The following is a 14679-nucleotide window of genomic DNA, read 5'->3' as shown; positions in this document are numbered from 1 at the left end:
TCTGACAAGTTGGTCGGCTAGAACTGTCCCCAGCTGGGAGTCATTTTCAAAGCTTTTACCGCCGTCTTAAAATAATGATGCGGAAAAGTCGTTTGGGTTCACGTGGATTGTTTAGCATCAAAGCGAGTTTTATAATATCGTGACACGGAAAAATCAGGCTAAAGTAAAAATGTGTGTCGAGCTTAACAGTTCTCAATTCATTTCTTTTTAGCGAGCTCAATGTCTTGTTGAGCTCCAACAGCAGGTGATCTTTATTAAAACACCAAGCACCGACTCATGTTTGACCTTTTCACAACGACCCGCCGAAGATTGCAGCTCAATAGTTTGACACTTGAAGATACCTCATCCTTGAAATTGTTGGCTTCCAAGATCCAAAATGAATGTTCGATCCGTCTAGAGAGGAGGGGCGGGGGGGCGTGTTGCCCTATTTCTACGACTTTTGTTGGTAAAATCAATCGTATCCCGAGGTGAATGTGTATTGAGAGCACATTTATTTAAAAAAAAAAAACAGGATTATTCCATGTTTAGCCAAAGTTGTAATTGTATTTTTTATTCTCTGTCTGCTCTAGATAAATAAGATGAATTTTAACCATGACTCAAATCAAACATCGTCATCACCGTTGGCCTCGGAAGTAATCATGACACTTTCGATGACACGGTTGTCCTCGGGTCCCTTTCCTGAGCTGCTCGATATCCCGGCTGGTATTAGTCTTATAAAAATGGTTGCACCCAAGGCATTGTGCGAGGTAATGGAGAAGACAGAATGAGACTTTTTGGAGATCCATCTTGAAAAGGACTGAGGTGGGCAACAGCTTTTATTTTGGCCAAATATCCATTTAAATGGATTTGACAAGACGCTTCTTAGTAGCCACCCCAAGGCATCCGAGGCTCGAAAGTTAACCCATTTTCTTATATCCTGCCGATATTTATTTATTAATATGAATACAACTATGTATGTTGGTATGTATGTCTATAAAATCTGGCAGGTACCAAAATACCGGGCAGTCCTAGAAATATATTCTCGTAACATTTTGCCGTGGAGCTAGCACCTGAGGCTATCCTAGATCAACATTTACAGGCCGCTCTGTTTCTTATACGTAAACATGAATTCTGAGATTCAATTCGTGGTCACTATCCTGGTGTCGGCCGGTGGAGCCATCTTGTCACTCAGCAAGGATTTCATACCCAAAAAAAAAACCCCACATGGAGGAAATGATTGCTATCCTCACCTCCTGCAGAGTTTTTCATTCCCCCAAAGCTCCTTGCGGATAACGGATGTGAAACCTGGCAGCTTTGCTTACCTAAAGCATGAAGCAATCCTCTTCACCGCTGGTCCCTTTTTAGCTGCCACAAAGTGAGATCTTTACTTCCAACAGCGAGAACACGTCCCGTTACTTCTTGAGGTGTGGATTAGCCATGTGGGTGTCCTTATATGCTGCAGCAAATTCTTTTTTACGTGCTGGAAACTTTAGGTTGCCTGCTGATTTGATAATGTTGGCATGATTCACCAAAAGGCAGTTGAATTTTAACGGGGCTTTCCGACCTCACTCCAAACTTTTTGGAGAAGTTAGCATGAGATACACCTGCACTTAAAAAAATGTGTAAAAACGACAAGGCTAATTTTATTAAAACTTTCTTGGGCAATAAAAACAAGCATTATTTTATATTCCGTTTCTGTCAAGCTCTTATGAATGAACCACTCTGTCTTATCGTGTTGCTCCTCTGAGTTTTGTCTCCTTTTTCTATTAGTTGCCACCCCGCTCCCCTTTTTCTGATTATTTGTTTCTGTGTGGAACTTTGACTTTCCCGTACCGCCGCATCATTCACTCCCTTCCTCTCGCTCTTTTTGTATTCCAACAGCAGACACATTCCAATCCATCTCGCTGTGATTTATTGCTGCAGCGCTTTCTTTATCTTAGTTCCTTGTTACAGTCTCAGCCCCCGATACCAACCCGCTGTGAATTTCTTTGTTGTCGTTCGTCTTATCTTCTTCTTCTCTCCCTCTTTCTGAGATGGACAATGTGGGAGAATACAGAAACAACACTTGGGATTTTGCCAAGGTACAAACACGACAGCAAGATGCACAGCGGCGGCAATGTTATGTTTTGAAGCCCCGCGTCTATCCTCTGTCCTGCTGCTGTCTGATTCTGTCTCTTTGCTTCTTCTCACACTGTTTCCCCCCTGATCTCCACTCTGGGAAGGACATCCATTGTTTGCCGAGAGCGTAAAATTCTTCATATCCATCCCCTTAGGCTCTAAACTCCGGAACAGGGCTCTCCAAACAAAAGCCTCTGGAATAACTGTGACATTGGAGAAGAAACAGGCAGCTCCACTGTAATTGGTAAAGCCTCTAATGAGCGAGACTGAATGGCCGACCACGGGCCGAAAGCCTGGACGGTGGTTATTGTCTCGCTCCTCTGGAGGCTTTGGATGGGACCAGACTGGCATCGTCGATGCGTGTCCGTTAACGTCTGAGGCTATTCATTTGTAAGCAAAACCTCCGTTCTCTATGAGAATGAAATGGAAAAAATAACAAAAAAACAAGTCAGACGGAATGTAAAGCAAATGTCAGCATTGTATTGCCATTCAAAAAGGAAATAGCCTCATTTGTATTTCATTCAAACAGATGGCTGTTACCTTTCTGTTTGCTTCTCGGAATAGCTGGTATATTTATATTCAACTATTTCAGACTATCCTTTATTTTGCTGGAGATTATTTAATGTCCAAATCTTTTCAATCCTGCTTTTTTTGATTGATTGATGTCTTTATTTCGAACATCCAAAACAAAAACAAAAAAAGAAAACAACACTCTAAAGTGCCACATATAAGTCCATACAACAAACAAACAAAAAATAAACCAACAAACATAAATAAATAAATAATAATAATAATACATAAGCAAATAAATCAATAAAGAATGCTCGAAAAGGAGTCGGAGGAAGCATAGCATCTATTATTTAAATAGAAAAAAATGTTATATAAACATGCTAAGTGAGTATTTAATTTTCTCATATAACAGTCAGACAGTGGAGGACATTCCAATTGGAATAAAAAGGTAGAAAATAAAAAGCGTTGACAGAGATCATTTTAAAAACACCTTTCAAGGTGCTGGAGATTGAAAATTTCTTCACACGTCATCTCGAGGACCTAAAGTGATAATAATGTCTGCAGTCAAAATATCGTTGTCATAGCTCCTCAGAGTGGGAGGGGGGGAGGTATTATCAGCGGCCCGCAGCAAAAGCGGCGTTTTTTACGAGCAGCACCGCTGAGACTTGACCCGTCATGGTGGCGCTTAATTAGAGCGCCAGACCAAAAAGAAGTGTCTCATGTTCCTTGTTAAACATGCCCAAGGCCTTAGGAACAACACGTCTGAGGTTGGACGGGTCCCCGTCTGGTGTTGAAGCTTCCTGATGAAATGTCTGCATAATGTATTCGTTCAAAACTTAGGTCATGTCTGCATTCTCGTAAAGCTTAACAAGAAAGAATCGATAAGTGGAATTGTCTGGCGAGTAAACAAACGATTCCTGGAAATCCAATTACTGGCAACCGATTGTTAAAACCAATTGTGATTCCCGTCCCTTGTTGTCATGGTAATAAAAACATATTTATTCCGCTTGGGTTCCAGACAAGGTTAGCCGTTGCTCATTAAATATTCATGAGAAAGGACCGCCCCCTTTAAACCAGTTTGTCGTAAAAGTGGCTACGTATAAAATAACGTACGTATTTTTTTTTTTATATCACTCGTTCTGAAACCAGTAGGTTTGAATTCCAATTTTATTTTTGCTCAGCTTTATTCTTCCCCTCAAATTTAGCACATTTCCATCAACGTGCCGAGAAGCGAGAATCAACTGGCCAAATATATGCATGGCCATGTTAATATTTCACTTTTATCTGCATTTAGCTGGCATAAGAGTTTGAAGCTCAATCATAAATCATACATGGAGTCATTTATTATTTAAATAGCACTTCTCCACTGTAACCTCGTGATCCACAAGACTAATATTTTGTATAATGAGTCACAGTTCAGTGAGCTTGACTAAACCAGTGCAGTCTTTCTACTCGCAGTGTTTGACCAGGATGATGGAGTACCCGGTGCGTTCAGGTGAATATGCCAGACACAAGAAATCATTTGGAAAAACAGTCTGGGGTGAATTGTGTTGCATCTCATGAAAGATGTGGATTTTTATTTTTTATTTCCCCCTCTAAAGAAAATTGAATTATAACTCACTTTTCTGCTGACTTATATAACATCATGAATACTCTCCTGAGATTTGTTTGGATTTTTTTTTTATTCAACTTTTTCCCCTGCTGTTAAATCTCTTTAAAAAAATTCAAAAAAAAAAATCAAACATATCTGCCGCTAGTTCACTTGAATTTTTAGCATAACATGATTTTCAATTCGATATTTTTTCTTTGCATTTCCAACAGAAGATACGACCAGAAACTTTTGGATCATCATGGAGCTTAACAATTCCAAGCACAATCTCCCACTGACACTATCCCACACACTCGATCATCTCGGTGGAATATCGATCCAAGTTGTCTCGAGGTCAGGTATGAAGTTTCACTACGATCACCATTTTGTCTTCCCCTGGTACAAAAAGTTCTGATCCGTGACAATTTGATGTAAAATCCAAAGTAATATCCTTTTACCACCAGCAAATTGCTCCAGCTGCGCCTCTTCAAACACGCACACTCCAAATGTGAACCTCATCACAGGGACGATTGCTTCCATTTAACCCAACTCCAGAATTGGCTGGGCTTGCTGGCAGGCAAAAGTTCGTAATCATTTTCACTTTTAAAAACAAATCCAATCAAATGATGATGAACACATTACAAATGTTGCATTCAAGGTGAATTGGTTTTATGAGAATTGTTTTTTTTCCTAACGTAGATCTTTTCATGGTTGGTCCTGAGAATCAGTCGCCCAATCTTTTATGCCGATCCGTGTCTGGGTTTAACCCGAATTGACGATGCGCACGGGTGCCTAGGTAACCCCCCCCCCCCCTTTCTATTACTCACTTAAGCAGCTCCCACTGAGCTGGAAGTGATGCCTCTTACTCCCCCGGTGTCTTGCAGTCATCTTTTAAAAGATCACTTTAGCGGGAATAACCCTCAATGACTTCTTCATTGATCAGCACGGGAGTGGACAGATCGATGCGTTTTAGAAAATGAATAGCTCCTTGTTGTGTTTACTGCTGAGGTCAAAAGAAATGGGCACACTTATTAATGATAGTGCACTTACTCACCGCCAAGCGTTCTCGAATCGTACCTCGGGTCAGTAGGCCAAGCTTTTTATTCGGGCTCGAGCACAAGGCTAAGCTCGGAATAGCTGATGAATGAATCGCCTCGACGATTTTTGTGTGTATTTTAGGTGAAATCAAACTCACCTGGAAACAGACCAGCCGTTCCATTCCCGATGGCCGAAATAATAAAAACATAAAGACCCCACTAAGATTTCAAAGTGAATTAATGTGATGACATAAAAAGCAGCAGTTAGTGATTTGCACTTTTTTTTTTTTTTTTTTTTCTTGCAGCTGGAAGTCAAACTAGTGCACAGCATGTAATAACAGATTTAATCAAGACGAGATTAGCACCAAAAGTGGCCGCTCCCTGCGCAGCCCCTATCGGCAAAAATTCACGATGTTTTCCCAAAGAGTCGCAATCAGCAGCTCGAGTGTTTGTAGTCAAAGTCAAGTAGTTTACAAGCACGCCAACACATCATCGACACGTGCGGCAAATCAAAGAACCCGTCCGGTCTAGCAGGCTGCGACTCATCTCCGGATTAAAGGCTTAAGGGCTGAAAGGTTGTGTGTTTGCGCTTGATAGCATGTTTTTGACTACGTGTGCTTCTATCCAAGCGCTTGTGCCAAGCTTGCACTCGTCAGATCTGACTATCACCTCCGTATTTCATTGTCAGAGAGCAGATAAGGGGAAGGCTGCTGGAGCATTTGTTGATGCTCCTCTTCTGCTCGCGTTATTGTAAGTGTGCCACTGCTCCCAAACTGGTGCTATTATTCACAAAAGCATGTGCTGGCAGCATTTTCAAGCTTATTACTTGGCAGTCATTGAGATACTAATTCTATTTTTTTTTTATAGCAGCAGCATGGTGGATTAGTGGTTCGTGTGACTGACTCAGGTTTTCTTCAGGTAATCAATGTGGTCTGACAAATTAGGACGAGTTTTGGTAAGACTATGAGTATATGGTAGTCATCTATGTACCCATGGGGTGTTTTGATGGGATGGATGGATGGATGGATGGATGGATGGATGGATGGATGGATGGATGGATGGATGGATGGATGGATGGATGGATGGATGGATGGATGGATGGATGGATGGATGGATGGATGGATGGATGGATGGATGGATGGATGGATGGATGGATGGATGGATGGATGGATGGATGGATGGATGGATGGATAGTTGGGGGGTCAATGGCTGGATGGCTGGATGAATGGATGGATGGATAGTTGGGGGGGGTCAACGGATGGATGGATGGATGGATAGTTGGGGGTGGATGGATGGATGGATGGATGGATGGATGGATGGATGGATGGATGGATGGATGGATGGATGGGTGGATGGATGGATGGATGGATGGATGGATGGATGGATGGATGGATGGATGGGTTGGATGGATGGGTTGGATGGATGGGTTGGATGGATGGGTTGGATGATGGATGGATGGGTTGGATGATGGATGGATGGGTTGACTGATGGATGGATGGGTTGCCTGATGGATGGATGGGTTGAATGATGGAGGGATGGGTTGAATGGAGGGATGGGTTGAATGATGGAGGGATGAGAGATGAACGGACAGATGGATGAAGGGAGGAATAGATGGAGGGAGGAATGGATGTCGAGATGTATAAGAGGCAGGAAGGGATGGAGGGATGGAGCCTAACAAGTTGTTCACCTCAGGGCTACTTTCAAGGCCCACTGTACTTTCTACTTGTGTCAAGTGTCAAGCAAGCCCGTCTTCCATTCAGCAAACTAGTTACCCTACTGGGTATTCAATCACACTTCACATTCAGGGAATATCATGTCATTGAGTGACTTTCCTTATCTGCCGTCAGGGAGGATGATTCTGTCTTACCTTTTTGTCTTTGCCAATCATACTCTCAACAGCCCAACAGGGAGTTTGACCCCAATTACCTAAAAATGTCTGCTGGGGGCAGGTGCATTGGGCCATACGAATCGGAAAAAGAAAGGTCAGCTCAAAGAAAAAAAACAACTCAATTATGATTTTTCCTTGCTTGTTTCCACTTTGACGATACTCACATGGTGTCCTTTTTAGCCGTGCAATTAAGGAAAAAGCCATGTCCCATTCCCGAGAGTCACTTCTGGTGCTCCCCGCCTCTTCCAGTTACCCGTTACTACCCTAAAGCATTACGTAATCAAATCAGCCGAGTCATAAATCAAACACTTCCTCCTCCTTTTGGGGCGGCTTAGGCAATAGATGAAATAAGGTCTGGCGAGACGATGTGGATTGCCGATGCTTACATTTGTTATCATGTTTTGGCCAAAGCTTCTTTCTCATGGTAATATGTTTGTGCGCTACGCATGGTCGCCGTTTGGTGCGTGTTCGCCTTTGACACAACTGCCAGGCCCATTAACCAGATTAATTCTAGAGATTGGACGGATATGAAAGCATGGACTCGGAGAGAGAGAGAAAGGATGTGTCAAAGAGAAATAAAATTGCAGACTGACTCAAGCGAAAAACAAATAGTGTTTCCGAAACACCCGCTGGTTTTATTTATCCGGTTATTTGTGACATTCAGTGACATTTCCAAGAAAAATACTTCCTCGCGGTCATTGTGTTGGTACCGATGGCTATATTGACAAAATAATCACAAATATAGAAAGCTCTCATCCCGAGCTTTCATATGATGTACGACTCGTTGGAGTTTGTAACACATTGATTTTTCCCCCGTTTGTTATATTTTCTTCCGAGGGCCACACGCAGAAAAATTCGGAACGTGATAAAGTCTACCGATCCGGGGGGGGATGATATTCTCGGCAATTATATCCCGATATATATATTTTTTGTACATAGAAACTGAAGCTCAGCTACGATACTAATGAGAAGAGGCCCTTCGGAAAATGGCTACCATGGATCGATGGGCGGTATCTTGCCTTGGCTTGCATTTTCGTGAGATAAAAATGCATCGAAGGGAATACTTACAGGTAGATGACAGAGGAAGATTAAAACGGAAGAGAGAGTGGAGGGATATGGATCTTCTTATGCAGGATAATGGCTTCCCTCTCCTCCATTGCTCACTGAAGGGCACATAAGTGACTGTGGCCAAGCGTGCCGCGCAATCCAGGCAGCTCAGGCAATTTCATGGAGCTCAAGAAGACGATGATAATCCAGTTAAATTGAAAAATGGCAATGTCTCCGGATCGGCGTTCATCCCCTAATTAATCCTTTCATACATTGGTACGCTCGATATTTTACACGATTAGGATCGACTGGAAGTAATACTCGACCGGACGATGGCTTCATGAGATGGACGCTTTTATTTTAAGATCTGTTTGCGTCATGGTGCGCTCCCCGTGACGTTCCTCCCCGTGAATAAACGGCGTTATCGTAGGAGCTCTGGTCTTAATGGAATACTTTGATAAGAAATAGACGGGTAAAATTATGAAGTGTTCATAAAAGAGAAGCAATGTGAAATATATCAGTAGAATTACAGTTGGTGCCTGATATTTTTCAATCGCGTTTGCTTTTAGCCTCGCACAAGAGCTCTGGGAGTGAAGCGTATAATAATGGACGTTCTGTTCATGGTTCAGCATTTTGGAAAATGTGCTTGCACTGAGACATAACGATCAATACCGCTCAAACTAAGGAAAGGTTAGATGAACTTGTCCTCAGAACTCAAAGTAGGCAGAAAATAATGTATTTTTTTTGTCCCACCCTCAGCTTTGCAGATATGTATGAATGATGTCATGACCTCTCAATGTGTAGTGAAGTGTGTAAATGCAAAACAAGGTCAGCTTTTATTTTTTAAGTTTCCAGTACTGAGGCGCACCAGCGCACCACTTGAAATCAAATTGTAGGAAATTCTATGAAACCCTTCGTCACATTCTTGCTAGCACATAAAGAGAGAAAAACACTTATTAGAATCGATGTTCCTCATGGGAAATTATGAATAAATGAACTTTTCATGATTTGAATCGAAAGTATATTTCCGAGATGTCGCACAAATCTTAAGAAGGTGATGATCTCATAGAGCAGAATCCTTTGCTAGCCGGAATACCCAACACTGTCTCGACACTCATTTAGCCCTGAAGGGAGGAAAAAAAAAAGAAGGATTTTGTCGATTTATGAGGAACAACAACTCCTTCAAACAGAAGCTGTTGGGAGATTGCAGGTGGATTATGTTACACTAAATCCAAGAGGTGGCATTTTGAAGGTCTAGCCCTTCGGAGGGGCTGTGTTTATCTTTCCGATGGCTTCTTGAGGGGCATTGTGTGGGTTGTAGATCTCTTGTCGGAGGATATTTGGAAGCCCTTGAAATGGCATCGACTTCAAATCCCTGAAATATCATTTTAAAAAAAATAATATCGATGAAAATGAATCGATAAAACAACCAAATAAACATATATTTTGTATACAAATCCCGAGTTCACCTTATCTACATATTGTAACACAATTAATGAATTGGATTAAATTGCATTTGAGAAAATGTACTAAAACTGGAGACAATGGTGACATTTTGACATTTCATAAAACATGAACATTCACGTGCGGTAATGAGTTTAATTCGTGAGTATAAGCAGTCACAGTTGGCGGAGCGCCTCTCGACTGCATGCAGATCGGCACAAAGGCAGTAAATAGATTCCTTTGTTGTGGACACTAAATTGTGCATGGCAGCTCAAGTGCAATTTGTTAGGCACTCAGGGACGTTGAGGCATGAGGGGAAGGATTTCCGGCTTTGATGCTAAGCTCAACATTCGGGGGAAAAAAATCTCCTAACGCATGAATCATTAAAGCATAGTACACAGAAAAATATAATTTCTCATTCCAACCAAAGTCTGCAAGTTATCTGTTGGATTTTAAGATTAGTCTGATGGATTTTCTTGTGGTGTGGCGTGAATTAAGAAAGATTTTACCCCACCCCGCATCTTCTCGGAAAATGGTCAACGATAATAAATAATTATTAATAAAAATGCTAATTAAATGAATTCAGTACAAATAAACCAATATCCACAAAGTCTTTCTAGCTCCAGGAGAATTTCTGTTCCGCAACAATTAACTATTTTTTTGCTCTTAATTTATTTCCTCCAAGTGGTTACATTCACTGAACACAAACACACAAACAAGCACGATTTATAAGCTTGGACGAAATGGAGACGAGAAAGATTCATTTGTCAGGCCAAATGGATTCAAGGCACGATGTGTACTCAGAGTTTCTACACTTTAATGTACAAGTTGATACTTACTGTAGCTATAGGCCGCACAAGAACAGCACGATATATCGTTGAGCTATTTAACGCGGTCGTGTTAGCGTGTTAGCGTGTTATGACATTCATCACATTTGAAGATAGTCTTAAAAATATACGCTGTTGTGACAGTAATCGTATGTAAGCCTTTAAATCACATTGATTTGATCTTGACACCCGGAAAAAAAATACAAGCGCACACCATTTCGGAATATCTGATTTGGGTGAATGTCAGGTGTTAAATGTCACACTCTCCTCGCATTAAAACGGTGAATCGCAACCACTGTGCCGCGACACATCTGCGGGATTAACAGGTGCGCCGTGGGAATTGATGACATTTTATTTCTGAAATAGGTCGGCAAATTTAAATTTAAAAATTACAAGTAATGCAGTATATCTTTGTTCACTTTACGCATTCGGGTAGCACGAATCTGAACCACATTTACATACACAGACTTTTTTTTACTTCATGGCACGCATATAAAATGAAAACGAGGCCTTCTATCTTATTTGACCGCATAAATAGAAAGTGTGGAGTACTTATGCATGACTCCTGAGGTACGCCACTTGACCTTGCATCACTCATCTGTGCTACTCCAGTTTGCTAACTCCTACTTCCTATAAAAAGCACACAACTGTTACACAACTACTAGCATTAGTTTTCCCCAAATTTCCAAACCAATTTAAGTTTTTCAAATAAGTTAGTGGATTTTTCCTCACATCCCAAATCCTATGAATGTTTGCTGCATTGAGTGGGAGTGTTCCTGACCTCATCTCACTTCACCTCAGCTTGGTATATGACATTTATCCCTTCATGGTCCTAATGATCCCATTTCAATGCCTGTGGCATTGCAAGGTGTTCTACCCAGAAAAGTATTCATGGAGGCAAGATAGTGTTGTGCAACCAACTTGACATTTTTGTGGGAGGTTGACGTTGAAGCTTTACAGCAAAAAGAAGGATCATGACGCTCTTAGGCTGACGTGTACTTGCTGGTGTGTAAACAGAATCTTTTAAAAGTAAAATTATCTTCTGAATGCAAATGTTCCCTCACGATTACCTCATTGTGAGTCCTTGGCTGTCTGTCAATTAGTCGGTAATTAATAGATATTCAGGTGGGGGTAACTAAACGCGCATTAGATATGCATGAGCTTTGTTCTCAATTTCACTTGAGCTTCTTTTAATTGAAACTGATGACAATTGTACGTGCTACTGTAAGCAAGGCACAAAAAAAAATGTTAATTGCTAATAGATTATCGTCATGATTATGTCAGGCTTAAAAGCCAGTGGCTTTTCATATGAAAAGCTAGCGGGGCGTCAATCCATCTATTAGCCAAATGAACAAAAGTTAATTGTCTTTGAGAAGATATTGAAGCTGGAATTTCTATTTTAGTTATCTCGCAATGGCTTTTACAGGAGGTGGGGCACCGTGATAATTGCCCCCCCCAAGACATACGGGCCACTCATGCAATTTACATCAACAAAATAATGCTAGGCTAGTGGTTAGCATGTCTCATTCGCAGGTGCCGGAGCATCTGGCAGTTCCTTGCGAAGAACATTGCTATATTGGTGCAGACTCTTTTTCACAACCAATGCCTGATCATTTTGTTCCTTCCTGCCCCGTTTTGAAAACCTGGATGACATTATGGCCATAAAGATGGACCTGTGGGGGATGCCAGAAGAATAAAGGGGCGTGTGAAGGTATGCCAACGAGGGATCAATGCATGTCCTGCTCATGATGGTGGCAATTAAAACATAACGGCATAGGAGTTTATTATAGTCCCCCTCGCTTCTTTATAATCACTACAAAAAAGACATTGACACCTCTTTTTTCGACAATTTGTTACATTTGAGTACTCTCGCACTTCAAAGAAATCAGTCGGATGCAGTGTAGAGGTTTGCCCACAACATAATGAAGTCTCGACTTCTTACTTTTCACCCCCATCAGCACTTACGGAACTGCCGAAGGACGCGTGAAGCCTTTTATGCCACTTGCAAAAGTGTCAAGAGTTTAAAACATTTGACACTGTAACATCATCTCCAAGTAAGTAATTGGATGTGCCTTATGGGCACTCTTAAAAAAAAGTTCTCCCTCAGGTCTTGTTCTACTTTGCCATCGCTCTCAATTCGGCGGGATTTCGCTCAGTTTTATGATAGTGTCACATTGACTCCATCTTTTTCATTTATCAAAAATTCTTTTAGAGTGACACTGTAATATGGCTTTTGCAGTATTATGGCCAGAACAAAAATAATAATAAGAGATAAAAAAGGATGAAAGAAAAGTACAAGGGGGAAAAGATAATGAAATGTGTCCTAGGTTAGCTTAGCGCTAGCTAGCTGGTCTGACGGAACACAAAAGGATTAAACATTTTACTAGAAATACCAAACATGTTCTGAAAGACAAAAAATATTATAAGAATAATATATAAATATATGTAAAATAAAGTCACGGTTTATCAAGTAGCTGTCAAAATAGCCACCAATCAAATGCTAGTTGCGTACAATTATTAAATGTTTGAATCACAGGGAATATTTGCTTTAGTAAAATATCAATAATATTCTGACTTCATTCCTGAAATAATATAAATATTGTTTTAACTTTAATCCCTTAATTTTATTCTCCTCATATTTGTTTTTCTTTTCAACATTCATATGACTTTGGCGCATGCCTCATGACAATCGCGTGCCCCGCTAAAAGTGAGCTCTGCGGGATGCTTATTAAATGGGATGACTACGTGTTAACCTCACTGTTTCATTGCTACTAGCTAATATTAAAGCCTTTAATGGGATTCCTTGGGGTGCTTCCATGGCCTAATTCTGTCTGCTTCATACAAAGCTAGCTTTTGGTGCCGGGATCTACGCACCAAGACATTTTGACGTATTCTAAACCAGCCTTTAAAAGAACTATTTGTGCGAAATGGTAACTGACTCTCTAAAACATTTCTTAATTTTTTTTTTTTTAATGTAGCTGGGGAAATAAACAGCTTCACAATATTGTAAGAATGCGGTTTTATGGGTCATATTCATTCCATGGAGACCTGTAAATTCTTTCAATTTGCTAATTTCTCCATTGCTAACTGTTACAACGAATCCAAGCAGCAGAAAGTTAGATCTCGATTCTTCCGCACAGTCCGACGAGAATCCAACCGATCCCTCCTATCTGAGGACAAAATCCTTTTAATCAGAGCTCATTAAGTGCACTTTTCTCTCTGCTGCAGCTCACAAATGGAGCGAGTCTGCCTGATTTAAAAGGGGGAAAAAAAAGCAGGTGGGATGATGGAGCTCATTGCCGCAGAGTGAAAAGCAGTCACCTGCCGTCCCACTGTGGGAAATTGGAGGAAAATTGAAAATGATTCATTGATGAATGATTGCACACCAGCGGATCCTGTTGAAGCGGAATAGTGTTGATCTAAATCATGAATGGCTTTCACCGATATGACCTATGTTAAGGTCGTGCTCATGCCACCAGCTATGCACGCTTTCCATTAGAGCAGTCTCCAAATGTCTTTTACACCTTTCACCGACAGTAACACACACCGTGTTCACACATCATCGATGGAACTGGGGATTGCGGTGTGAAGCTCTCCTGGTATCAAGTATGCCAAAAAATAGCCCGGCAACAACCTCCTACAGTAGGCATGGAAAAATACAAGTATGCATGAGTATGAATATATATATATATATATATATATATATATATATATATATATATATATATATATATATATATATATATATATATATATATATTTTTTTTAATTTAAATTAAATTAAAATTTTATATAATTTTTTTATTTTTTATATATATATTAATTATCAATTCAATATAATTACAGTAGGCATGGAAAAATACAAGTATGCATGAGTATGAATATAGAGATATATATATATATTATATTTTTTTTATTTTAAATTAAATTAAAATTTTATATATTTTTTTTATTTTTTATATATATATATTAATTATCAATTCAATATAATATATCAATTATTAATTCAAATAATAGTAATAACCCTGATATATATATATATATATATATATATATATATATATATATATATATATATATATATATATATATATATATATATATATATATATATATATCAGCACTTGTTGCTAGGGGGAATTTATGACGTCACAATCATTTGTGCCACGTAGCGCTACGGCATTACAGGAGATAATTTTGCAGTTGAATCACTATCCTGCCAAAAATAAAAAAAAAAACTCT

The 14679-nt window shown here is 40.0% G+C and overlaps 1 protein-coding gene across 3 annotated transcripts in view; it reads left to right on the top strand.

Moving 5' to 3' along the window:
• Positions 1–14679, top strand: part of mmp17a (matrix metallopeptidase 17a) — a 55378-nt gene that overhangs the window by 1732 nt on the left and 38967 nt on the right. Inside the window, exons 2-3 of one of the 3 annotated variants that reach the window (XM_088391538.1) lie at positions 4066–4102; positions 4429–4554. The gene's annotated coding sequence lies outside the window, so the exon portion shown is untranslated. Of the gene's footprint in view, positions 1–4065; positions 4103–4428; positions 4555–6099; positions 6151–14679 lie in introns of those variants that run through there. The other 2 variants (XM_088391541.1, XM_088391539.1) reach the window with 2 other exon arrangements.

Source organism: Syngnathus floridae, chromosome 12, assembly GCF_059516105.1.
Source record: "Syngnathus floridae isolate MCC-2025c chromosome 12, RoL_Sflo_1.0, whole genome shotgun sequence".
NCBI lineage: Eukaryota > Metazoa > Chordata > Actinopteri > Syngnathiformes > Syngnathidae > Syngnathus > Syngnathus floridae.
Note: the sequence above shows the minus strand (reverse complement) of the source record. Positions and strands in the feature narration are given on the sequence as shown.